Raw genomic sequence first — 8,986 nt, forward strand, 5'->3', positions numbered from 1 at the left:
TAATAAATGGTGCTGGGAAAACTGGCTAGCCATAAGTAGAAAACTGAAACTGGATCCTTTCCTTACTCCTTATACGAAAATTAATTCAAGATGGATAGGAGACTTAAATGTTAGACCTAATACCATAAAAACCCTAGAAGAAAACCTAGGTAATACCATTCAGGACATAGGCATGGGCAAGGACTTCATGTCTAAAACACCAAAAACAATGGCAACAAAAGCCAAAATTGACAAATGGGATCTAATTAAATTAACGAGCTTCTGCACAGCAAAAGAAACTACCATCAGAGTGAACAGGCAACCTACAGAATGGGAGAAAATTTTTGCAGTCTACTTATCTGACAAAGGGCTAATATCCAGAACCTACAAAGAACTCAAATTCACAAGAAAAAAACAAACAACCCCATCAAAAAGTGGGCAAAGGATATGAACAGTTCTCAAAAGAAGACATTCATACAGCCAACAGACACATGAAAAAATGCTCATCATCACTGGCCATCAGAGAAATGCAAATCAAAACCACAATGAGATACCATCTCACACCAGTTAGAATGACAATCATTAAAAAGTCAGGAAACAACAGATGCTGGAGAGGATGTGGAGAAATAGGAACACTTTTACACTGCTGGTGGGATTGTAAACTAGTTCAACCATTATGGAAAACAGTATGGCGATTCCTCAAGGATCTAGAACTAAAAGTATCATATGACCCAGCCATCCTATTACTGGGTATATACCCAAAGGATTATAAATCATGCTGCTAAAAAGACACATGCACACGTACGTTTATTGCAGCACTAGTCACAATAGCAAAGACTTGGAATCAACCCAGATGTCCATCAGTGACAGACTGGATTAAGAAAATGTGGCACATATACACCATGGAATACTATGCAGCCATAAAAAAGGATGAGTTTGTGTCCTTTGTAGGGACATGGATGCAGCTGGAAACCATCATTCTCAGCAAACTATCGCAAGAACAGAAAACCAAACACCACATGTTCTCACTCATAGGTGGGAACTGAACAATGAGATCACTGGGACTTGGGAAGGGGAACATCACACACCAGGGCCTATCACGGGGAGGGGGGAAGGGGGAGGGATTGCACTGGGAGCTATACCTGATGTAAATGACGAGTTGATGGGTGCTGACGAGTTGATGGCTGCAGCACGCCAACATGGCACAGGTATACATATGTAACAAACCTGCACGTTATGCACATGTACCCTAGAACTTAAAGTATAATAAAAAAATAAAATAAAATAATAGGCAAGAAGTAAATGTAAAAAAGATTTTAGTTCTTATCCTCCCCAGATTATTTTTTTTTAGAAAGAAAGAATACACACACTGGTTTTCTACAAATACAGGATCGTACTACACATGCTGTTATCACCATTTACTCAGGTAATGAGATACTGTGAGTATCTATTTCTCATCCGCATCATATTGAATGGCTTGTCTTCTATTACACCATGCTTTAGTCGGGAAATTCCTTGTTGTACATTTAGGTTGTTTCTAATTATTTGCTGTTAAGTTACAATGAGTCTCCTGGCTAAATACTTGCCCACAATCATGATTATCTTCTCAGGATAAATTCTTAGACATAGAATTGCTGGGTCAAGTGTTTTTTTTTTTTTTTTTGAGACGGAGTCTTGCCCTGTCCCCCAGGCTGGAGTGCAGTGGCACGATCTCAGCTCACTGCAAGCTCCGCCTCCCGGGTTCACGCCATTCTCCTGCCTCAGCCTCCTGAGTAGCTGGGACTACAGGTGCCCACCACCACGCCCACCTCATTTTTTGGATTTTTAGTAGAGACAGGGTTTCACTGTGGTCTTGATCTCCTGACCTTGTGATCTGCCCGCCTCAGCCTCCCAAAGTGCTGGGATTACAGGCATGAGCCCCCGCTCCCGGCCAAGTTTTTTGACTGATGTTGTCGAATGGGTCTTCCCACCAGCAGTGTTTGAAACAATTATTTCCCACATCTTGGCTCATGCTGGATATTATTAAAAAAAAAAAAAAAAAAAAAAACTCTGAATTTAATAAGTAAAAGGACATCTAGTGATTTTTATTTTGCCAATCTGTTGTTACACAGCTTCAAGAAGCAAATGCAGGTATAAAATGGACCTGAGAAAGAGGCAGAGGTAGGGAGGGGAGTGTGGTGGGCACCCATACCCACTTCAGTATGAAGGATTTATCACCTCGGGTGCTGGATGTGCTGTCGGCCTCTTCAGGGATTGGCCAGGCTGAAGAGAACTGCCCTGCCCTGTCTGCCCACTTCCTAGGCAGCAGCCTCCCGTAAGTAACCAAAAGAGGCTATAGCCTGGGTGCAGTGGCTCACACCTGTAATTCCAGCACTTCGGGAGGCCAAGGCAGGCAGATCGCTTGAGTCCAGGAGTTCAAGACCAACCTGGTCAACATGGTGAAACCCCGTCTCTACCACAAAAAAAAAAAAAAAAAAAAAAAAAAACCTCAAAAAGAAAAAGAGGCTATAAATGGCCCTGCTCACCCAGATCAGGACAGTTCTGAACGGCCATGCTTCAGAACTCACCAGGGTCAGCGGAAGCCTTGGTTGAAACTGCATCTATGGCCAGATGCAGTGGCTCATGCCTGTAATCCCAGCACTTTTGGAGGCTGAGGCGGGTGATCATGAGATCAGGAGTTTGAAACCAGCCTGGCCAACATAGTGAAAGCCTGTCTCTACTGAAAATACCAAAATTAGCCAGACATGGTGGGGGGAGCCTGTAGTCCCAGCTACTCAGGAGACTGAGGTGGGAAAATCACTTGAACCTGGGAGGCAGAGGTTACAGTGAGCCAAGATCATGCCACTGCACTCCAGCCTGGGTGACAGAGCAAGACTCCGTCTCAAAAAAAAAAAAACAAAAACAAAACACAAAAAAACGTAACTACATCTACATCTTGGTCTGACTTTTTTTTTTTTCTCTCCAGATGGATTCTCACTCTGTCGCCCAGGCAAGAGGGCGGTGGTGTGATATCAGGTTCAAGCAATTCTGTTTCCCGAGTAGCTGGGATTACAGGTACCCCCCCCCCCACCACACCCGGCTAATTTTTCATATTTTTAGTAGGGATGGGGGTTTCACCATGTCGGAGAGGCTGGTCTCAAACTCCTGACCTCAGATGATCCACCTGCCTCAGCCTCCCAAAGTGCTGGGATTACAGGCATGAGCCACCACGCCCAGCCGGTCTGACTTCTGCTGGTCCTGTTTCCTTTCCTTGGTCTACACTAGCCCCCAGCAGAGTCCACTCCCCAGAGAACCCAGCCCGTGGTTAGGAAGCATCCTTGTGTCTACTATGGGACAAGCTCAAGGTGCGCTGGGTGCACAAACCTAGAATGTTCTGAGAGCTGGGTCTTCTTTCTTCGGGCCGCCATGACAACACAGAGGTAAAATGTTTTAACCCTGGCAGGCAGCCCTGGGGTGTCAGAAGCTTCTAGGGTACCCTCTAGCTGGGTTATTTAAGCAGTCAGCTGGGTGGAGATTTACTATTCAGAGTTTACTTCCCTTGACACCCCTCCTAGATAACAATACCTTCAGAAACAACAGGGATCAGAACTGCCGTTGTGCAGTGTCATGGGGGTTATTTATTTTACAGATAAAGGAACTGGCTTGGAGAAAGTGAGTAACTCGTCTGAGTTCGCACAGCCAGCGAATGGTGGGGCTTGTAAAGTCTAACCCAGGACTGTCCATTGTAAAATCAATGCTCTTGGCCAGCCACGGTGGCTCATGCAGGTAATCCCAGCACTTTGGGAGGCCAAGGTGGATGGATAGCCTGGGCAACATGGTGAAACCCTGTCTCTACCAAAATACAAAAAATTAGCTGGGCATGGTGGCACACACCTGTAACCCCAGCTACTAAGGAGGCTGAGGCACGAGAATCATTTGAACCCGGGAGGCAGAAGTTGCAGTGAGCCAAGAGAGTGCCACTTCACTCCAGCCTGGGAGACAGTGAGACCGTCTCAAAAAAATAAAAAATAAAAAATAAAAAGATAAAAGGCCGGGCGCGGTGGCTCAAGCCTGTAATCCCAGCACTTTGGGAGGCCGAGACGGGCGGATCACGAGATCAGGAGATCGAGACCATCCTGGCTAACACGGTGAAACCCCGTCTCTACTAAAAAATACAAAAAACTAGCCGGGTGAGTTGGCGACAAAGCGCGACTCCCTCTCAAAAAAAATAAAAATAAATAAAAGAAACAAAGAACATGTAACATTACTCTTCAAGCCAGAGTCACTCTCCATAAATTATCAGTTTGATTTTCTTCATAGCCCTAACATGAGCTGAATTTTTTTTTTTTTACTTTTTGTAGACACAGGGTCTCATGTTGCCCAGACTAGTCTCAAACTCCTGGGCTCAAGCGATCCTCCCGTGTTGGCTTCCCAAAGTGTTGGGATTACAGGTGTGAGCCACTGCGCCCAGCCTAAGAGATATTTTTGAACACAAGAGAGAAGCTAGAGAAATGACATTAACTCCAATACTCAGCCCAGAGAGTGGTCCTGCTCGCTCAGAGCTATGTGGGATCAGAGACCTTCTGGAACTCACTTCTAAGGTACCCAAGTATTTAACTTTTCCTACCACCTGTGCTGGGGAGCAGGTGGGAAGTCTTTGGGGCTTTCTGACTATAAAGACTGTTCCAGCTCTTGCCTACAGGAAATGCCTCAGGCTAAGCTTGGGAGAGAGAACATTTTTCTAGTTACAAACAGCTTCTTGGTGTCAATCAGAGGAGGGTGTTAATCCTACCTTTCCCCACCTGCATGGCAGACCCGTCCAGGGAGCTCTGGGACTGGAGCGGGGAGGCAGCTCTCATTTGGCAGTGCCACCCAGGGACAAGTCCTCATTGGCATCTGAGGAAGGAGTCCTGGGTCACCAAGCAGAGGGGTTCCAGGCCTGGAGCCAGAGCTAGTGGCTCCTGTTTCTCAGCTCTCTATATTCACTATCTCTCTGGGAAACCCCCTTTTAATTTATGTACCCCACTTTATAAAAATAATACACAATTGATGCAGAAAAGTTAGAAATCTAGAAAATACAATGGCAAAGAAAAATAACAGCGGGATGCAGTGACTCACGCTTGTAATCCTAGCACTTTGGGAGGCCAAGTGGAAGGATCACTTGAGGCCAGGAGTTCAAGACTAGCCTTGGCAACATAGCAAGACCATTTCTTTAAAAAAAAAAAAAAAAAATTTTGGCCGGATGGGCGCGGTGGCTTGTGCCTGTAATCCCACCACTTTGGGAGGCCAGGGTGGGCAGATCGCCTGAGGTCAGGAGTTCGAGATCAGCCTAGCCAACACGGTGAAACCCGATCCCTACAACAAAATAAAAAAATTAGCCAGGCATGGTGACAGGTGCCTGTAATCCCAGCTACTCAGGAGGCTGAGGCAGGAGAATCACTTGAACCTGGGAGACACAGATTGTAATGAGCCAAGATCGTGCCACCGCACTCCAGCCTGGGCAACAAAACAAGATTCAGTCTCAAAAAAAAAAAAAAACACACCAGGCATGGTAGGCACACCTGTAGTTCCAGCTACTTAGGAAGCTGAAGTGGGAGAATGACCTGAGCCCTGGAGTTTAAGGCTCCAGAGAGCTGTCATTGCACCACTGTACTCCTGCCTGGGCAACAGTGAGAATCTGTCTCCAAGAAAAAAAATAGCCGTGCGCAGTGGCTCACACCTGTCATCTCAGCACTTTGGGAGGCTGATGTGGGTGGATGACCCGAGGTCAGGAGTTCGAGATCAGCCTGGGCAACACGGTGAAACCCCATCTCTACTAAAAATACAAAACTAGCTGGGCGTGGTGGCACATTGTAATCCCAGCTACTTGGGAGGCTGAGGCAGGAGAATCGCTTGAACCTGGGAGGGGGAGGATGCGGTGAGCCAAGATCGCGCCATTGCACTCCAGCCTGGGCAACAAGAGTAAATCTCCGTCTCACCGAAAAAAGGAAATGAAAAATAACGACTTACTCAATAGTTAACCACTGTTAATCTGGTGTGAAAGGAGCAAATTTAAGAAACCCTGTTTGCTCATTTGTTTGAGCCTCCGACTGCGATGAAATGCAGCTCTCCGGAAGAATCCTTGAAGACAGAACAGGTTAGAATATGCAACCGCCCCCGCCAACACCTCTTGCCTGAGTTATTAAGATTCCCTGAAAGATAAATGACTCCAGGCTGGGCGTCGTGGCTCACCCCTGCAATCTCAGCACTTTGGGAGGCCACGGTGGGCGGATTGCTTGAAGTGAGTTTGAGACCAGCCTGACCAACATGACGCAACCCCATCTCTACTAAAAATATACAATTAGCCAGGCATGGTGGCAGGTGCCCGTAATCCCAGCTACTCGGGAGGCTGAGATAGAATTGCTGCAACCCGAGAGGCAGAAGTTGCAGTGAGCTGAAATCACGCCACTGCACTCTAGCCTGGGTAACAGAACAAGACTGAGCACAATGACTTACACCTGTAATCTCAGCACTTTGCAAGGCTGAGGCGGGAGGATCACTTGAATCCCGGAGTTCAAAATCAGCCTGGTCAACATAGCAAGACTCCATCTCTACAAAGGAAAATTTTTAAAATTAGCTGGGTGTGGTGACAGGCAACCTATATAGTCCCAGCTACTGGACAGTCTGAGGCAAGGAGATCCTTTGAGCCCAGGAGTTGAAGACTCCAATGACCCATGATTGTGCCATTGTCGTTTGGCCTGGGCAACAGAGTGAGACCGTCTCAAAAAATAAAAATACTTAAGACTAATTCTTTATGCATTTTTGTTTGTTCCGTTTTCAGATAAAACCTTGCTACGTCACTCAGGCTGGAGTGGAGTGGCACGGTTTCAGCTCACTGCAGCCTCCCAGGTAGTTTTTTTGTGTGTTTTGTTTTGAGGCGGAGTCTCGCTCTGTCGCCCAGGCTGGAGCGCAGTGGCGCTATCTCAGCTCACTGCAAGCTCCGCCTCCTGGGTTTACGCCATTCTCCTGCCTCAGCCTCCCGACTAGCTGGGACTACAGGCCCCTGCCACCTCGCCCAGCTCGTCTTTTGTATTTAGTAGAGACGCAGTTTCACCGTGTTAGCCAGGATGGTATCGATTTCCTTACCTCGTGATCCGCCCGTCTCGGCCTCCTAAAGTGCTGGGATTACAAGCTTGAGCCACAGCACCTGGCCCTGCCTCCCAGGTTTAAAAGATTCTCTTGTCTCAGCCTCCTGAGTAGCCGGTATCTCCAGAATTTGTTGGTCTCACTGACTTAAGCCACGGACCCTCTCTGTGAGGGTTAGTTATTAAAGATGGTGCATCCGGAGTTTCTTATTTCAGATGTTCAGATGCTCTGGAGCTTCTTCCTTCTGGTGGGTTCATGGTCTCGCATGCAGACCTCCATGGTGAGTGTTACATCTCTTAAAACCAGCACGTCTGGAATTATTCATTCTTTCCGGTGAGTTCATAGTCTTCTGGGCTTCAGGAGCGAAGCCACAGATCTCTGCAATAAGAGTTACAGCTCATAAAGCAAGCAAAAGCCTAAAAAACCAACAACAACACTTATTGCAAACAACAAACCCTCCAGACTCTGGCAGGAAACTCCAGCAAGTTGCCGCTGGTTGGTTGGGGCAGCCTGCTTTTATTCCCTTATCTGGCCCCACCCACATCCTGCTGATTGGTCCATTTTACAGAGAGCTGATTTGTCTATTTTACAGAGAGCTGATTGGTCCGTTTTGACAGAGTGCTGATTGGTGCTTTTACAATCCTTGAGCTAGACACAGAGTCACAGAGTGCTAGTTAGCTAGATACAGAGTTAGCTAGATACAGAGTACCAATTGGTGTATTTACAAACCTTGAGCTAGACATAGAGTGCTGAGTGGTGTATTTACAAACCCTGAGCTAGACACAGAGTGCTCATTGGTGCATTTACAATCCTTGAGCTAGACACAGAGTCACAGAGTGCTAGTCCTCCAAGTCTCCACTAGGTTAGCTAGATACAGAGTACCAATTGGTGTATTCACAAACCCTGAGCTAGACACAGAGTGCTGATTGGTGTATTTACAAACCCTGAGCTAGACACAGAGTGCTGATTGGTGCACATACAATCCTCCAGCTAGATGTAAAAGTTCTCCAAGTCCCCATCTGGTTCAGGAGCCCAACTGGCTTCACCCAGTGGATCCTGCATACGAGCTGCAGGCGGAGCTGCCCACCAGTCCTGAGCTGCACCTGCATTCCTCAGCTCTTGGGCTGTCGATGGGACCAGGTGCCACAGAGCAAGGGGCGGCACCCGTCGGGGAGGCTCAGGCCACGTGGGAGCCCACCTTAGCGGGAGGAGCTCAGACATGGCGGGCTGCAGGTCCTGAGCTTTGCCCCGTCGGGAGGCAGCTAAACCCGGTGAGAATTTGAGTGCAGCGCCAGCGGGCCGGCACTGCTGGGGGACCTGGCGCAACCTCCGCAGCTGCTGGCCCGGGTGCTAAGCTCTTCACTGCCCTGGGCCGGCGGTGCCAGCCGGCCGCTCCGTGTGCGGGACCCGCGGAGCCGCACCCGCACCCGCACCCGCACCCGCACCCGCCAGAACTCGCACTGGCCCGCGAGCGTCGTGTGCAGCCCTGGTTCCCGCCCGCGCCTCTCCCTCCACACCTCCCCACAAGCAGAGGAAGGCAGCTTCGGCCTCAGTCAGCCCAGAGAGGGGTTCCCACGGTGCCGTGGTGGGCTGAAGGGCTCCTCAAGCGCGGCCAGAGTGAACGCCGAAGCCAAGGAGGCGCTGAGAGTGAGGGCTGCTAGCACATTGTCACCTCTCACTGGGACTACAGGCAGACGCCACCATACCCAGCTAATTTTTGTATTTTTAATAGAGACAGGGTTTCACCACGTTGGCCAGGCTGTTCTCGAACTCCTGACCTGAGGTGATCCACCTGCTTCGGCCTCCCAAAGTGCTGGGATTACAGGCATGAGTCACTGCGCCCAGCCCCTGCTTTATTGTTTACCAGAATGTTGCCCTCAAATCATTGGGAACAATTTAATAT

Source organism: Chlorocebus sabaeus, chromosome 19 (genome assembly GCF_047675955.1).
Source record: "Chlorocebus sabaeus isolate Y175 chromosome 19, mChlSab1.0.hap1, whole genome shotgun sequence".
In the NCBI taxonomy this organism is placed as follows: domain Eukaryota; kingdom Metazoa; phylum Chordata; class Mammalia; order Primates; family Cercopithecidae; genus Chlorocebus; species Chlorocebus sabaeus.